The 18151-nt window shown below is 54.1% G+C and overlaps 2 non-coding genes and 4 pseudogenes across 2 annotated transcripts; 3 read left to right on the top strand and 3 right to left on the bottom strand.

Annotated features, from left to right (window-relative positions):
- Positions 1–1604, bottom strand: part of LOC146721128 (large subunit ribosomal RNA) — a 4619-nt pseudogene extending 3015 nt beyond the window's left edge.
- A 1041-nt stretch (positions 1605–2645) lies between these two features.
- On the bottom strand, positions 2646–2800 carry LOC146721127 (5.8S ribosomal RNA). The gene has a single exon (XR_014925780.1). It is a non-coding gene; the product is annotated as a 5.8S ribosomal RNA (ribosomal RNA).
- An 808-nt stretch (positions 2801–3608) lies between these two features.
- Positions 3609–4337, bottom strand: LOC146721126 (small subunit ribosomal RNA; annotated as a pseudogene; the record flags this gene model as incomplete).
- A 5042-nt stretch (positions 4338–9379) lies between these two features.
- LOC146721125 (small subunit ribosomal RNA) lies at positions 9380–10108 on the top strand (annotated as a pseudogene; the record flags this gene model as incomplete).
- Positions 10109–10916: 808 nt separating this feature from the next.
- LOC114936776 (5.8S ribosomal RNA) lies at positions 10917–11072 on the top strand. The gene has a single exon (XR_003820772.2). It is a non-coding gene; the product is annotated as a 5.8S ribosomal RNA (ribosomal RNA).
- Positions 11073–12130: 1058 nt separating this feature from the next.
- Positions 12131–14465, top strand: LOC146721124 (large subunit ribosomal RNA; annotated as a pseudogene).
- The last annotated feature ends 3686 nt before the right edge of the window (positions 14466–18151 follow it).

The following is an 18151-nucleotide window of genomic DNA, read 5'->3' as shown; positions in this document are numbered from 1 at the left end:
CGGATTCCGACTTCCATGGCCACCGTCCTGCTGTCTTAAGCAACCAACGCCTTTCATGGTGTCCCATGAGCGTCGAGTTGGGCGCCTTAACTCTGCGTTTGGTTCATCCCACAGCGCCAGTTCTGCTTACCAAAAATGGCCCACTTGGCACTCTGATCCGAAGATGCTCGTGGCTTCATAATTCAAGAAAGCCAGAGATCTCACCCATTTAAAGTTTGAGAATAGGTTGAGGTCGTTTCGGCCCCAAGGCCTCTAATCATTCGCTTTACCAGATGAGACTCGCGCGCGTTCCGTGCGGAACGGCCGAGTGCCAGCTATCCTGAGGGAAACTTCGGAGGGAACCAGCTACTAGATGGTTCGATTAGTCTTTCGCCCCTATACCCAGTTCCGACGATCGATTTGCACGTCAGAATCGCTACGGACCTCCATCAGGGTTTCCCCTGACTTCGTCCTGACCAGGCATAGTTCACCATCTTTCGGGTCCCAACGTGTACGCTCTGGGTGCGCCTCTTCTCGCGATGAGAACGAGACGCCCCGGGAGTGCGAGGCCGCATCGCGACGCGGCCCATCCTCCCTAGGTCGACGGCCAGGGCCGACCTTCACTTTCATTACGCCTTTAGGTCTCGCGACAAGTCCCAATGACTCGCGTACATGTTAGACTCCTTGGTCCGTGTTTCAAGACGGGTCCTAAGAGTACCCAAAGCAGTAGCGTCGCCGACCGGTATCGGTCTCCCGCGAGACCGCGGGAGACGTTCGCAGGCCTGTCGAAGGTGTACCGTACTGTAACCAACAGCGGGCCAGGACCGGGGACGGCGCGAAGTCCGTAACCTCCGAGTACCGTGGCGCGCGCTTGCGACGGTCTCGACGCACCGTGAATAGTGCGGCCTGATACCTTGCGCGTACCGCCGAGCAGCCGGCCGGGCGACCGAGGGTTTGTCGCGTGCCGTTTTACCGGCGACGCGACAGACACCGCACCCGGGCCGTAGACCGGCACCCAGCGGGTCGCGACGTTCTACTTGGGGAGAAGTGCACGACGACGAGCGCCGGACATCGGCGCACGGTAGCGTGCCCGCGCGCGAGCCGCAAGGACTCCGCGGGACATCGCCGACCGACGCGAAGCCAGCGCCGCTGACGATGAATCTCCCCGTTCGATCTTTTGGGTTTCTTAGGTTTACCCCTGAACGGTTTCACGTACTCTTGAACTCTCTCTTCAAAGTTCTTTTCAACTTTCCCTCACGGTACTTGTTCGCTATCGGTCTCGTGGTCGTATTTAGCCTTAGATGGAGTTTACCACCCACTTAGAGCTGCACTCTCAAGCAACCCGACTCTAAGGAGAGATCCTCCCGAGGCGCGCACCGGTCGCTACGGGCCTGGCACCCTCTACGGGTAAGTGGCCCCATTCAAGATGGACTTGGACGCGACGCGGCACCTCGGGATAAGCGGATCCTCCCAAACACCACATTTCCCTGCGGCGGAACCGCGGGATTCGGTGCTGGGCTCTTTCCTGTTCGCTCGCCGCTACTAAGGAAATCCTGGTTAGTTTCTTTTCCTCCGCTTAATAATATGCTTAAATTCAGCGGGTAATCTCGCCTGCTCTGAGGTCGTCGCATAGTGAGTTTTCGTAGCCGTTTGCCTCCTCCGCGTCGCTCATCGTCGTCTCTCCTCTATAATATATATTAATAAGAGGGAGAGAGAGAGAGAGCGTCGAACGAGAGAGCAGCAGCGGCAGCACACGAAATACGCGAGAAGGCAAATCGCCGGGGCGCTAACCGCACACACACTCGTTGGTGGTAATGGAGACGATATATCGCGGGGTTCGAGATTCTCGGCTCTCCCTTCTCTTTTATATACGAAATTCGGGCGGAATCGATTCGACGAGTACACGACGCGGCGCGCCGGTCCCCTTTTTTCGCTTTACGAAAATTTCGTGGACTCGGACACGCGGTCGGCTCGCGATTCAAAACCCTTCTCCGTAAAGAGGTAAAGGATTACGAATGCTCTCTCCGCCGGACGACGACGCGCCGTATATTTCTCCGTAATACCGTTATGTGTGCGGGCAAGGGCGCCTCGGCATAAGACGCGCGAGCGCTATCGCACCGAGAGACGCGGCACAGAGTGCGAGAGCAGTCCGGTCAGTCTGTGTGATGTACGGAGAGGAGAGACGGTGAGACAAGCGCTACCTACTTTCGGGAGACAACGACGCACGCGCCGCTCTAGGGAAAGCGGTGCCATTCACCGTCCTGACCCTTTTTTTGGCCGTTTGTTGCTCCCTTCGCGCGCGCTCTTACTCTCATCCCATTTCTCCTCGGCTCTCGCGTACACACACGACTTGGATACACAAACACGCTCCCCCTCTTAATTCGCGCAGCATTCTCTGGGCGCGCGTTCGCCAACGTTTTACACGCTTGTGCGCTTCTCCTCCTCATTATTATTATTATTATTTCGGTGTGTCATTTCAGACGACGCCAGGATTTGCACCGCGGCCGGTCGGCGCGGCACAGACACCTCGGGCGAACGTCCAACGATCGCTCGTACGCCCATTGTAAGCGTTGCACAGGGCACAGGCGACGCGCGCGCCATTCTCTGGTCGCCCGCGTCGTGGCCGTGCGCGCTTTTCGGGCGCAAGCAGTTTAGGGGTACTAAAACGACCCTCAGCCAGGCGTGGTCCGGGAATTGTATCCGTGGACCGCAATGTGCGTTCGAAATGTCGATGTTCATGTGTCCTGCAGTTCACAAGTTGACGCGCAATTAGCTGCGTTCTTCATCGACCCACGAGCCAAGTGATCCACCGTTCAGGGTAATCGTTCGAAATTTTTGCGTTCGCGAAGAAACGCGCTTCTCGTTCAACCATCGTGGTCTCTTCTCTCGGACGAGAGAGAGAGAATAATCGTGGTGGCTCTTCGATCAGCCTGTCCGCGCGCGTCCGAGGACGCGCGCGGACCGCCGCCTCCCGCCAGGGAAGGCTACGGCACAAAGATAGAGTTGTGTGTTTCTCGTTCGGAGCGTCTCTCCCGCAACGGGAGAGCCGGGGCGGAAGCTCTTTGAAGAAACCGTCGGACCGACACAGTTGACAGATTGGTCGAAATATCATCGATCCCTTCTCTGTGTTATATATATATTATAATAATATATGGGGGTCCTCTCGCTCGGCACTCGCGGTCGCACACCGTGTGTTCTCGGCACGCTGACCGCTGCCCCGCGACAACGGGGAGGGCGCGCGTCGACGAACGTCGTGGGTGCTGCACACACGCGTGCGCGGGCATAGGTTACCACCGGTTCGCGCTCAACGCCGAATCGACGCTCTGTGTGTGTGTGGCCGGAGAATGGCACACACACGAGCGTGATCGCGAAGCGTCTCGCTCCGAATCGTCGTCGAACACCGCCGGGCGCGCTGCTCTGCTTGCCGACTACTTTCGGTCAGAGAGGCGCGACGGCGTCCGTCGTTATATCAAAACACAACCAACAAATTCCGTCAAATCCGTTATTTTCTTTTTCTCTGAGAGCGCCTTTTCAGCGCGTCCATTCAGTCGCCGACTGCTGCGAGCGCGCGTCTCTCCCAAAAGAGAGGACTCTCGACGCAGAGCAGGACCTCCGGAACGTTAATGATCCTTCCGCAGGTTCACCTACGGAAACCTTGTTACGACTTTTACTTCCTCTAAATGATCAAGTTTGGTCATCTTCCCGGCAACATCGGCAATGCCGAGACATTGCCGCGCACCAGTCCGAAGACCTCACTAAATCATTCAATCGGTAGTAGCGACGGGCGGTGTGTACAAAGGGCAGGGACGTAATCAACGCGAGCTTATGACTCGCGCTTACTGGGAATTCCTCGTTCATGGGGAACAATTGCAAGCCCCAATCCCTAGCACGAAGGAGGTTCAGCGGGTTACCCGGGCCTTTCGGCCAGGGAACACACGCTGATTCCTTCAGTGTAGCGCGCGTGCGGCCCAGAACATCTAAGGGCATCACAGACCTGTTATTGCTCAATCTCGTGCGGCTAGAAGCCGCCTGTCCCTCTAAGAAGATTTGTTTGTACGTTGGTAGTAAAAACCCGCCAGGCGAAGCCGGGGGCCTTCGCGATACCATAAGGTACGCCTATTTAGCAGGCTAGAGTCTCGTTCGTTATCGGAATTAACCAGACAAATCGCTCCACCAACTAAGAACGGCCATGCACCACCACCCACCGAATCAAGAAAGAGCTATCAATCTGTCAATCCTTCCGGTGTCTGGGCCTGGTGAGGTTTCCCGTGTTGAGTCAAATTAAGCCGCAGGCTCCACTCCTGGTGGTGCCCTTCCGTCAATTCCTTTAAGTTTCAGTTTTGCAACCATACTTCCCCCGGAACCCAAAAGCTTTGGTTTCCCGGAAGCTGCCCGACGAGTCATCGGAGGAACTTCGGCGGATCGCTAGCTGGCATCGTTTATGGTTAGAACTAGGGCGGTATCTGATCGCCTTCGAACCTCTAACTTTCGTTCTTGATTAATGAAAACATTTTTGGCAAATGCTTTCGCTTCTGTCCGTCTTGCGACGATCCAAGAATTTCACCTCTAACGTCGCAATACGAATGCCCCCATCTGTCCCTATTAATCATTACCTCGGGGTTCCGAAAACCAACAAAATAGAACCGAGGTCCTATTCCATTATTCCATGCACGCAGTATTCAGGCGAAGGTAGCCTGCTTTAAGCACTCTAATTTGTTCAAAGTAAACGTACCGGCCCGACTCGACACTCAGTAAAGAGTACCGCGACGGGATGTTAGTTGGGCCGCCCCTCGCGAGGCTAAGCCCACCGGTAGGACGTCCCACATCACGCCAGTTAAACACCGCGAGCGGTGAACCGACGGTGTGCGACACAGATTCAACTACGAGCTTTTTAACCGCAACAACTTTAATATACGCTATTGGAGCTGGAATTACCGCAGCTGCTGGCACCAGACTTGCCCTCCAATGGATCCTCGTTAAATGATTTAAAGTGTACTCATTCCGATTACGGGGCCTCGGATGAGTCGCGTATCGTTATTTTTCGTCACTACCTCCCCGTGCCGGGAGTGGGTAATTTGCGCGCCTGCTGCCTTCCTTGGATGTGGTAGCCGTTTCTCAGGCTCCCTCTCCGGAATCGAACCCTGATTCCCCGTTACCCGTTACAACCATGGTAGGCGCAGAACCTACCATCGACAGTTGATAAGGCAGACATTTGAAAGATGCGTCGCCGGTGCTAGGACCGTGCGATCAGCACAAAGTTATTCAGAGTCACCAAAATAAACGGTGGACGAACGGCGAGCCGCCCGCCACCGATTGGTTTTGATCTAATAAAAGCGTCCCTTCCATCACTGGTCGGGACTCTGTACTCCTTCCGTTCGCGCACTTAGTCCATCTTTCTGCCACATCGGCATACAGCCGTTCACGCACGCAATTCCTAACATCCTTCCTTCCACACCTCGCTCAACGCAAGGCACTATCATTCACGCCATCAGACCACGTCAGACTAAATGCCCGGCGCACAGCTAGACACACTCCTCGCGCACGCACTCCAGTCCCAGCGCAAGCCACCCATAGGACGTGCATGGCGCCGTGGAGACGTTTCTACCTACAGCAGACACGCACCTCAACACCACTCGCGGCAACCTATTTATGAGCTCCCTCGCATAGCCAATCTCATCACTACTCCATACCATACACCGCGCTCCATACATTACGCACGACATGAACAGACCTTTCTACAACACAGTCCCAGCTTTCTTTCGCAAACAAAAAAAAAAACAAAAAAAAAACATCCCACTTACTTCTCAATCACTCGTCGTAATTTTCTTCCCCACCACATTCATACATTTCTTTCTCAGACACTCCAATGCAACCGTAGTTCATCCTTTTACTCACACAAACACCCAGATTTTCACGCTCCTCGCTACCTCACGCATCTAATCATTCACTCGTACATTGTGAGGGGCCTCGTCCCACCATACTACCTTTCATTAACAATCATCAGTCTTGTGCCTGCCAGACACACGCACCCTACTGTTCACATCCCCATCGACACCATTCTCATCCCCTTAGTACCCTTCTCTCAACTCCGCTCGGCTCTGTCCTTTCACGACCAACACAAGTCATCCGCGTACGCAACCACTTTACTTCACTCTCACGCACCGCCACAACAGTTTCATACCATCCTTCGGGTCCATATAATGGAATCACAATGAAGCCCTGCGGGCAGCCACGCTTTGCGTCTTTCCACACTGTGTCACAAACGCACCCATCATGCATCACGCCTGCCGCTAAAATACTCTTCCAACTTCAATTTCTTCACATTCAACCTCAACGCATTTCTCGATCACACATTCCCATCTAGGTTTATCAAACGCTCTTTTGAATCCTACGAACACTCCTAACACTACTGTTCTCGTCTCTCCGACCCATTCACCCAGTCATGCACTCGATCCATGCACCTCGGTCGTACACCGTCCTTACGAATCCGTACTGGGCGTCCACATTCTCCCCACATCGTTCGCTTAGCAGATCTTCCAACCATCAGTCGCCTCCAACACGTTGCCCCAGCAACGGACAAAGCATTCAAATGGGCCTATAAGACCCAGGTCCGACTAGGTTTATCGGGGACTTCAATAACACTACCACCCTCGCAGTCCCCCCTTCCACGCCGGGGGGCGACAACCCTCTGTATTCAGACTAACAGCATACATCTTTTCCATCATACCGGACAGTCACCCAAATCGCTCGCAACAGCTCACACTCACCCATCCATACCAGGTGCTTACTCTCACTTTCATCGTTCTCACTGCCGACACTCCACTTCGCCCATGTCAAACTGCTTTTCATCCTCCCTCACTCTCCCCCTGGCGTCTATCTCCACGTTTCGTCCTTGCTTGCGGGAAGAATCTCTTCATTAGCTCATCCGCCGCTTCTTTCCATGTACTCCGTCACTCTATTACCCCTGTTTAATGCCACTAATCTTACCCTATCACCTTTCCTTTCCCAGCACACCTTAGCTACTCGCCTCCATGGATCCCTCTTCCCAGTCACGCACAAATCGGCTCCAATTCTCCTCTGTCACTCTTCGGCATTTTCCTCCTTCTACTCCCGCAAAACATATCTTATATTCATTTATTCTTTCTTCACTCTCTTCCATTCCTCCTCTTTCTTTCGCACGGCTGTAGGCAACGCTGCTCCTTCCTACATCTTCTTCGTTTTCAGCTCTCCTCCACCACACAGCTTCCTACATACCAGTTTACCAACAACCTACAACCTCTTCCATCCAATCGACATGCGCCCTTGGATCCATTCACATTCGCTGCTACACTACACAGCTCTGGCCATCCGCTTTCGGTCTAGCGCGCGCTGCATCCCTCTAACGCACTCTCTCGCATATCACACATATATCCTTCCAAGTCTACGTCCTTGCACACCCATCTACGCATGCCCTCATTCGTACCTACATTCTCTCTGTGTACCATCCGTATTAACAATACGTTATGGTCATCTCACTCCCCAGTCGGGCTTTACTTCCCACTCATACCGGCACCCTCCATTCACGCCGTTCACGAAAGTGACATCGATGTCACTCTCCCCATTCGGCCCGCTGAACGAGTAAAACTCGCTTGGCTCATTCAACAACATTTCATCCCGCTCGCAATCATCCATTCCTCAATCACTCTACCACGCGCTTCACTCTCTCTGCTGCCTCCACCCTTGCTATACCACAAGGGAGAGGACGGCATTCCGCATCCATACCTATCAGCAGACGCTTTCTCTCGGCCGTCTCACATACTCTGTATGTACGCCAAGTACGGCTCGATACACTTACCATACTGGCAATACATGGACACCACATACATTTCGCCAAAGTCCCCCTTCAACCACACACTCACTCCAAGCTTATTCGTACACTCTCTCACGCACATCACGTCTAACCTAGAGTCATTTACCACCACTGCTGCTTTTCACCGTCCCACTTTCGCACACAATCACATCCATACCTATGGGCAAGCCCACCACACGTCATGCCTTTTCATACGGTTCTTGCAGCAGTGCTACACTCACTCGACGTTCGCGCATCATCTCACCCAGATCACACATAACCGCATACGCTCTCTGGCAGTTATACTGGCACCACATTCACGCACCATTCATTCGTCATTTATTCTCGCTTTCTCTCTCTCTAACGCTCTCACGTATTCCGGACACACTTCGGACGAACCGAGTGATCACATTTGCTCCCTTTCAGCTTACAGTTTCTACACACACTTTCCTTTTTACAATCTCTCATCATGTGTCCTACACATCCACATTTTTGGCACAGTCTTGCCTTTTCGGTGCATTGCCGCATCATGTGCCCAAATGCGAAGCACTTGTGGCACCTCAGCACACTGAAAAACTCTTTCACCCTAAAGGCCTTCCAATGCACAAACACTCGTCCGTCACTACAGAGCACATTTCTTATTGCACTCGTAACTTCTAATATCACATTTCCGCAGGTTGCATCTTTCTTCGCATTCCTACTCACAACACGCACACGTTCCATAATACTCTCTCATCCACTCGCCCTTTCAAGCTCCTCTCATACATTTCTCTCATTAACACTTCACTCGCCATATCATTCGGCACATCGTACAAGATGATCTTTGGGCCTATCTTGCGAGGCAGCTCAACCTTTAGGCCAGCATTCTTAAACTGACCACACTCTCTTATTCTTTTCAACTCACTCTCGCTCATCGTCTCAATCGCTACACCTCACCTCCATTCCTCACTTTCCTCACCGCTTTCACACGCACATTCAGTGACTTGCTCACATGCTTCATCATTCTCTCCTTTACTTCCTCACTTGTCACACTCGCACTTGCATCATCCGCTCTCACTATTACCGCATAACTCTTCTCTTTCGTTTTCACTCGTTTTCACATTCACTTCCTGTACCTTTTCAATCACGCTCTTTTCAACATTTTTCGCACTTCACGCTCGCATAGCTCATTCCACTTCCGCCGTAGGCTAAATCCCGACTCGCTCGACGCATACACTCATCCAGTTTCCCCTGTATTCTCTCATTTTTGCACAACATTTTCATCATCTGTTCCTCATATTCTCTCACAATGTCCAGTATTTTCTCACACGCACTCTTTGAAATTTTGTTCGTCTCCGTAAACAGGAATTTACGGAGTCTTGCACCAATTACTCTCATACACGCTATCTCACTCACTTCCGCAACGCTCTCATTCTCTCCCTCATTCATTAATCAAGAACGAAAGTTAGAGGTTCGAAGGCGATCAGATACCGCCCTAGTTCTAACCATAAACGATGCCAGCTAGCGATCCGCCGAAGTTCCTCCGACTGACTCGGCGGGCAGCTTCCGGGAAACCAAAGCTTTTGGGTTCCGGGGGAAGTATGGTTGCAAAGCTGAAACTTAAAGGAATTGACGGAAGGGCACCACCAGGAGTGGAGCCTGCGGCTTAATTTGACTCAACACGGGAAACCTCACCAGGCCCAGACACCGGAAGGATTGACAGATTGATAGCTCTTTCTTGATTCGGTGGGTGGTGGTGCATGGCCGTTCTTAGTTGGTGGAGCGATTTGTCTGGTTAATTCCGATAACGAACGAGACTCTAGCCTGCTAAATAGGCGTACCTTATGGTATCGCGAAGGCCCCCGGCTTCGGCTGGCGGGTTTTTACTACCAACGTACAAACAAATCTTCTTAGAGGGACAGGCGGCTTCTAGCCGCACGAGATTGAGCAATAACAGGTCTGTGATGCCCTTAGATGTTCTGGGCCGCACGCGCGCTACACTGAAGGAATCAGCGTGTGTTCCCTGGCCGAAAGGCCCGGGTAACCCGCTGAACCTCCTTCGTGCTAGGGATTGGGGCTTGCAATTGTTCCCCATGAACGAGGAATTCCCAGTAAGCGCGAGTCATAAGCTCGCGTTGATTACGTCCCTGCCCTTTGTACACACCGCCCGTCGCTACTACCGATTGAATGATTTAGTGAGGTCTTCGGACTGGTGCGCGGCAATGTCTCGGCATTGCCGATGTTGCCGGGAAGATGACCAAACTTGATCATTTAGAGGAAGTAAAAGTCGTAACAAGGTTTCCGTAGGTGAACCTGCGGAAGGATCATTAACGTTCCGGAGGTCCTGCTCTGCGTCGAGAGTCCTCTCTTTTGGGAGAGACGCGCGCTCGCAGCAGTCGGCGACTGAATGGACGCGCTGAAAAGGCGCTCTCAGAGAAAAAGAAAATAACGGATTTGACGGAATTTGTTGTTGTGTTTTGATATAACGACGGACGCCGTCGCGCCTCTCTGACCGAAAGTAGTCGGCAAGCAGAGCAGCGCGCCCGGCGGTGTTCGACGACGATTCGGAGCGAAGACGCTTCGCGATCACGCTCGTGTGTGTGCCATTCTCCGGCCACACACACACAGAGCGTCGATTCGGCGTTGAGCGCGAACCGGTGGTAACCTATGCCCGCGCACGCGTGTGTGCAGCACCCACGACGTTCGTCGACGCGCGACCTACCCGTTGTCGCGGGGCAGCGGTCAGCGTGCCGAGAACACACGGTGTGCGACCGCGAGTGCCGAGCGAGAGGACCCCCATATATTATTATAATATATATATAACACAGAGAAGGGATCGATGATATTTCGACCAATCTGTCAACTGTGTCGGTCCGACGGTTTCTTCAAAGAGCTTCCGCCCCGGCTCTCCCGTTGCGGGAGAGACGCTCCGAACGAGAAACACACAACTCTATCTTTGTGCCGTAGCCTTCCCTGGCGGGAGGCGGCGGTCCGCGCGCGTCCTCGGACGCGCGCGGACAGGCTGATCGAAGAGCCACCACGATTATTCTCTCTCTCTCGTCCGAGAGAAGAGACCACGATGGTTGAACGAGAAGCGCGTTTCTTCGCGAACGCAAAAATTTCGAACGATTACCCTGAACGGTGGATCACTTGGCTCGTGGGTCGATGAAGAACGCAGCTAATTGCGCGTCAACTTGTGAACTGCAGGACACATGAACATCGACATTTCGAACGCACATTGCGGTCCACGGATTACAATTCCCGGACCACGCCTGGCTGAGGGTCGTTTTAGTACCCCTAAACTGCTTGCGTCCGAAAAGCGCGCACGGCCACGACGCGGGCGACCAGAGAATGGCGCGCGCGTCGCCTGTGCCCTGTGCAACGCTTACAATGGGCGTACGAGCGATCGTTGGACGTTCGCCCGAGGTGTCTGTGCCGCGCCGACCGGCCGCGGTGCAAATCCTGGCGTCGTCTGAAATGACACACCGAAATAATAATAATGAGGAGGAGAAGCGCACAAGCGTGTAAAACGTTGGCGAACGCGCGCCCAGAGAATGCTGCGCGAATTAAGAGGGGGAGCGTGTTTGTGTATCCAAGTCGTGTGTGTACGCGAGAGCCGAGGAGAAATGGGATGAGAGTAAGAGCGCGCGCGAAGGGAGCAACAAACGGCCAAAAAAAGGGTCAGAACGGTGAATGGCACCGCTTTCCCTAGAGCGGCGCGTGCGTCGTTGTCTCCCGAAAGTAGGTAGCGCTTGTCTCACCGTCTCTCCTCTCCGTACATCACACAGACTGACCGGACTGCTCTCGCACTCTGTGCCGCGTCTCTCGGTGCGATAGCGCTCGCGCGTCTTATGCCGAGGCGCCCTTGCCCGCACACATAACGGTATTACGGAGAAATATACGGCGCGTCGTCGTCCGGCGGAGAGAGCATTCGTAATCCTTTACCTCTTTACGGAGAAGGGTTTTGAATCGCGAGCCGACCGCGTGTCCGAGTCCACGAAATTTTCGTAAAGCGAAAAAAGGGGACCGGCGCGCCGCGTCGTGTACTCGTCGAATCGATTCCGCCCGAATTTCGTATATAAAAGAGAAGGGAAGAGCCGAGAATCTCGAACCCCGCGATATATCGTCTCCATTACCACCAACGAGTGTGTGTGCGGTTAGCGCCCCGGCAATTTGCCTTCTCGCGTATTTCGTGTGCTGCCGCTGCTGCTCTCTCGTTCGACGCTCTCTCTCTCTCTCCCTCTTATAATATATATTATAGAGGAGAGACGACGATGAGCGACGCGGAGGAGGCAAACGGCTACGAAAACTCACTATGCGACGACCTCAGAGCAGGCGAGATTATCCGCTGAATTTAAGCATATTATTAAGCGGAGGAAAAGAAACTAACCAGGATTTCCTTAGTAGCGGCGAGCGAACAGGAAAGAGCCCAGCACCGAATCCCGCGGTTCCGCCGCAGGGAAATGTGGTGTTTGGGAGGATCCGCTTATCCCGAGGTGCCGCGTCGCGTCCAAGTCCATCTTGAATGGGGCCACTTACCCGTAGAGGGTGCCAGGCCCGTAGCGACCGGTGAGCGCCTCAGGGAGGATCTCTCCTTAGAGTCGGGTTGCTTGAGAAGTGCAGCTCTAAGTGGGTGGTAAACTCCATCTAAGGCTAAATACGACCACGAGACCGATAGCGAACAAGTACCGTGAGGGAAAGTTGAAAAGAACTTTGAAGAGAGAGTTCAAGAGTACGTGAAACCGTTCAGGGGTAAACCTAAGAAACCCAAAAGATCGAACGGGGAGATTCATCGTCAGCGGCGCTGGCTTCGCGTCGGTCGGCGATGTCCCGCGGAGTCCTTGCGGCTCGCGCGCGGGCACGCTACCGTGCGCCGATGTCCGGCGCTCGTCGTCGTGTACTTCTCCCCAAGTAGAACGTCGCGACCCGCTGGGTGTCGGTCTACGGTCCGGGTGCGGTGTCTGTCGCGTCGCCGGTAAAACGGCACGCGACAAACCCTCGGTCGCCCGGCCGGTTGCTCGGCGGTACGCGCAAGGTATCAGGCCGCACTATTCACGGTGCGTCGAGACCGTCGCAAGCGCGCGCCACGGTACTCGGAGGTTACGGACTTCGCGCCGTCCCCGGTCCTGGCCCGCTGTTGGTTACAGTACGGTACACCTTCGACAGGCCTGCGAACGTCTCCCGCGGTCTTGCGGGAGACCGATACCGGTCGGCGACGCTACTGCTTTGGGTACTCTTAGGACCCGTCTTGAAACACGGACCAAGGAGTCTAACATGTACGCGAGTCATTGGGACTTGTCGCGAGACCTAAAGGCGTAATGAAAGTGAAGGTCGGCCCTGGTCGTCGACCTAGGGAGGATGGGCCGCGTCGCGATGCGGCCTCGCACTCCCGGGGCGTCTCGTTCTCATCGCGAGAAGAGGCGCACCCAGAGCGTACACGTTGGGACCCGAAAGATGGTGAACTATGCCTGGTCAGGACGAAGTCAGGGGAAACCCTGATGGAGGTCCGTAGCGATTCTGACGTGCAAATCGATCGTCGGAACTGGGTATAGGGGCGAAAGACTAATCGAACCATCTAGTAGCTGGTTCCCTCCGAAGTTTCCCTCAGGATAGCTGGCACTCGGCCGTTCCGCACGGAACGCGCGCGAGTCTCATCTGGTAAAGCGAATGATTAGAGGCCTTGGGGCCGAAACGACCTCAACCTATTCTCAAACTTTAAATGGGTGAGATTTCTGGCTTTCTTGAATTATGAAGCCACGAGCATCTTCGGATCAGAGTGCCAAGTGGGCCATTTTTGGTAAGCAGAACTGGCGCTGTAGGATGAACCAAACGCAGAGTTAAGGCGCCCAACTCGACGCTCATGGGACACCATGAAAGGCGTTGGTTGCTTAAGACAGCAGGACGGTGGCCATGGAAGTCGGAATCCGCTAAGGAGTGTGTAACAACTCACCTGCCGAAGCAACTAGCCCTGAAAATGGATGGCGCTGAAGCGTCGAGCCTATACTCTGCCGTCAGCGGCAAGTGGGGCGGCAACCGGGAGCGGGCGTTAGTCTTCTCTCGCGTCGTCACGAAGTCCTGACGAGTAGGAGGGTCGCGACGGTGAGCGCAGAAGGGTCTGGGCGCGAGCCTGCCTGGAGCCGCCGTCGGTGCAGATCTTGGTGGTAGTAGCAAATACTCCAGCGAGGCCCTGGAGGACTGACGTGGAGAAGGGTTTCGTGTGAACAGCCGTTGCACACGAGTCAGTCGATCCTAAGCCCTAGGAGAAATCCTATGTCAATGACGGCGTACAATATACTCGAGTGTCGAGAAATAATAATAAATATTATACGAAAGACACACGCCCGTCGGGCGAAAGGGAATCCGGTTCCTATTCCGGAACCCGGCAGCGGAACCGCATACAATTCGGGCCCTCGTAAGAGTGTTCGTCGGGGTAACCCAAAATGACCTGGAGACGCCGTCGGGAGATCCGGGAAGAGTTTTCTTTTCTGTATAAGCGTTCGAGTTCCCTGGAAACCTCTAGCAGGGAGATAGGGTTTGGAACGCGAAGAGCACCGCAGTTGCGGCGGTTGTCCGGATCTTCCCCTCGGACCTTGAAAATCCAGGAGAGGGCCACGTGGAGGTGTCGCGCCGGTTCGTACCCATATCCGCAGCAGGTCTCTAAGGTAAAGAGCCTCTAGTCGATAGAATAATGTAGGTAAGGGAAGTCGGCAAATTGGATCCGTAACTTCGGAATAAGGATTGGCTCTGAGGAGCGGGGCGTGTCGGGCTTGGTCGGGAAGCGGGTCTGGCTGACGTGCCGGGCCTGGGCGAGGTGAACGGTCGGCGTTCTCGCGCCGGTCCCGGGATCCGAGCTCGGTCCCGTGCCTTGGCCTCCCGCGGATCTTCCTTGCTGCGAGGCTTCCGTGGCGGCGCGAGCCGTCGTGGTCGTCCTCTTCGGCCGCCATTCAACGCTCAGCTCAGAACTGGCACGGACTAGGGGAATCCGACTGTCTAATTAAACAAAGCATTGCGATGGCCCTCGCGGGTGTTGACGCAATGTGATTTCTGCCCAGTGCTCTGAATGTCAACGTGAAGAAATTCAAGCAAGCGCGGGTAAACGGCGGGAGTAACTATGACTCTCTTAAGGACTCCGTCCGGGCGACCGGCGGATCCATGTGCCATCCCCACCTCCTCGTGGTGAGAGTCGGGCAACGCTGGCGAAAATTTCGACCGGCGGCCAACGGGGCTCTGGCTTGGCGGGGCGCTTGCGCCTCGCTTGGGTTCGTGGGGTTGCCAGCCCCTCGAGCCGACATACGACAGGCACTTCAAAGGAAAAAGGATATTCTCCCTGGCGGCAGCCTCGGGCCGCCGGTCCTGTCGTGCATTCGTCCTCCTCTCCTGAACCCAGCCCTGGTCCTTCGCGACAGCCTCCCGCTGCGGCTCGTCGTCGACAACCGCCCTCGGCTGTCCCTGCCCCTAATACCCCGCATGCCTTGCCGTACCCGTGCCCTCATTGCAATCGCGCGTTCAGCACCAAGAACGGACTCGGTCTTCATCGCCGTCGGGCGCACGAGGCCATATACAACGAGGAAATTAACGTCGAGAGGGTGAAGCGCCAGTGGAGCGCTGAAGAACAGCGCATGATGGCGAGGGAAGAGGCCTTGGCGGTTTATCGAGGCGTTCGGTTTATCAACCAACATCTGCTCACCGTTGTTCCGAACCGCTCCCTTGATGCTATCAAGGGTATGCGGAAAAAACGGTGGGTACCGACGCCTTGTTGCCGCCGCTCTGGAGGATCTGTCCGCCACGTCGGGAGATAGTTTTTTTCTTTCCGCTGGTGGATCCAGTCCTTCGGCCTCCCCTCAAGCGTCAGCCATCTCTCCGCGTGGGTCACCAGGCTCGCCTCCGCTTTCACCATCTTCTCCCGGCTGGGGCGATGCGTATGGCACATTTGCCGGCGCTATTCGAGCATTAGTCCCAGTCGTGGAAGCCATCCAGGGATGGAGTTCTCGCGTCCTGACTCAGATTGGGTTAGGAGTGCTGGATGGCCAGCGGAGTGTTGATGCCGTCGGCCCGTGGATCACTGGCGTATTTCCTCCGACTGTTTCTCGTTTGCGACCGCCTATGCGTCGCTTTGCTGCCAATCCGGGCAAGAAAGCGCGACGACGGGCGGAGTATGCGCGCGTGCAGCGCCTCTTCCGCTCGAACATGTCGCGTGTGTCCAAGGAGATCTTGGATGGGGCCCTACCATGCAGGCGTGGTTCCGGATGTGCAGCGTATGTCTGCGCATTGGGGCCCGTTTGTTGCGCAGGCTTCCGTGCCTGTCGCTCCGGCTCCGCGAGTTCCATCAAGCGTGAGCTGGGTGGCACGTGGGCACCGATCTCCTGCGAGGAGGTGGCAGCCATCAACTTGCCCCTCAACTCGGCTCCCGGATTGGACGGCATTAGCGTACGCTTATGGAGAGCGATGCCAGCGTCCATCAAAGCTCTCCTCTTCAACATCGTGCTGCATTGCGGAGGATTCCCAGTATCCATGCTGGTGAGTCGGACGGTGTTCATACCCAAGAGGGGCGAGTGTGCTCTTCCGGGCGATTTCCGTCCAATCTCCATTACCTCCGTGGCTGTGAGGCATCTGCATAAAATCTTGGCCCAGAGGCTTCGCGAGTCCAAGCTTGTAGATCTTCGGCAGCGCTGTTTCGACGATGGGTGCGGCGAAAATGTCGCCGTCCTTGCGTCCTTGCTAATGGACGCCAGGTCTCGTCGTCGAGAACTACACGTTGCTTCGCTGGACTTCGCGAAGGCCTTTGATAGTGTCAGCCATGGGGCGATCACTAATTCCTTGGCTGGCTTGGGCTTGCCTCACGGCCTTATCGATTATATCGGGCGCATTTATGCGAACAGCAGCACGGTGTTTTGAAGTGCGCGGTGTCAGGTCAGAGCTCTCTAAAGCGGGCAGAGGCGTCAGGCAGGGGGATCCACTGTCACCGGTGCTATTTTGCCTGGTGGTGGATGAGATCATGAGATCGATACCTGCCGACGTCGGATACCAGCTGGGAGAGCATCGTATAAACAGCATCGCTTATGTTGATGATGTTCTCCTATTCGCTGCCACCAAGTGGGGTCTTCAGACCGGCGTACATGGGAATAAAGATAGCCCATATAAATGCGCAAAGATCGCGAGCAGCAGCAGCAGTAAACCTGGAACTAATATTTAACGAACAAAACTTTGACATACTCTGTATACAGGAACCTTACTCTTATAAGGGGAGAGTAAGAGGATATTCTGCGCCGGGCTTAAGGATCATTCAACCTGACAAAAAAGACGCATGGGTCGCCGCGGTGGTAAGAGAAGGAAAAATGGACGTCTTCCAAAACACAAGTATGAAAAACGAACATATCATGTGCTTCCAGGCTTGCGCGGGACAGGAACAGCTTTACATTATTAACATGTTATGCCAATTCTCTTTAGAAATAAAACCGTTCTTAGATGACCTAGACAATATCCTACAAAAACTCTCTGGGTGCAATATTATAGTAACCATGGACGCAAATGCCAGGTCGGACTGGTGGTTCTCCAACACCACAGACAAGAGAGGGAAGGAGCTGGAAGAATTCATCCTGTCGCACAACCTCTGCATAATGAATAAGCCAAATAACCCTAATACGTATTCGACGGAAAGGGGACAGTCGAATATAGACGTTACACTCGTCAGCGAAGGTCTGGCCAGTAAACTAAGAAACTGGAAGGTGGACACAGCGTGCACCACAAGTGACCATAATATTATTGCCTTCGAGATTGGGGACAAGACCCTAAGGAGGACGGAGTGGAGCATGCAAAATGGCTATAATCTGAAAAAAGCAAATTGGGACACCTTCGATGAATTGATTCAGGCACAATTTAACAAAGATTTTCTGAACAAATTGGAGAGCAGTAGAGCCAGCGAGGCAGCGCGGCTCTTCAATAAAACGTTACTTAAAATATGCGATAGATCTATTCCGAGAAGGAAATTGGCTAACCAAACGGTTCCGTGGTGGACCGAAGAGCTAAAAATACTTAGATCACACGCGAACAAAGCCAAAAAGCACCTCCTAAGAGCAAAGAGGTTAAATCTAGGAAACGTGAACGAATATGGGGAACTCTACAGAAGAACCAGAAATAAATATGTCTCGCTAATCAAGAAGGAGGAAAACGGCTGCATGGAGAAGCTTTGTAACTAAGGCCGGAAATAAAGATCCCTGGAGTATCGTTTACAAAATAGTTCGCGATAAGATAAAGAAGCCGAACTATTTCTGCACCCTAACCCTGCCCTCGGGGAAGGAAACAAATAACTGGGCGGAGACGATAAGTGCTCTTCTAGATAAATGCGTACCGCCAGACGATGTAGGC

The sequence above is a fragment of the Nylanderia fulva genome, unplaced genomic scaffold (genome assembly GCF_048542155.1).
Source record: "Nylanderia fulva isolate GAGA-0341 unplaced genomic scaffold, ASM4854215v1 Scaffold544, whole genome shotgun sequence".
Lineage (NCBI taxonomy): Eukaryota > Metazoa > Arthropoda > Insecta > Hymenoptera > Formicidae > Nylanderia > Nylanderia fulva.
This window is presented reverse-complemented; position numbering and strand designations above follow the sequence as displayed.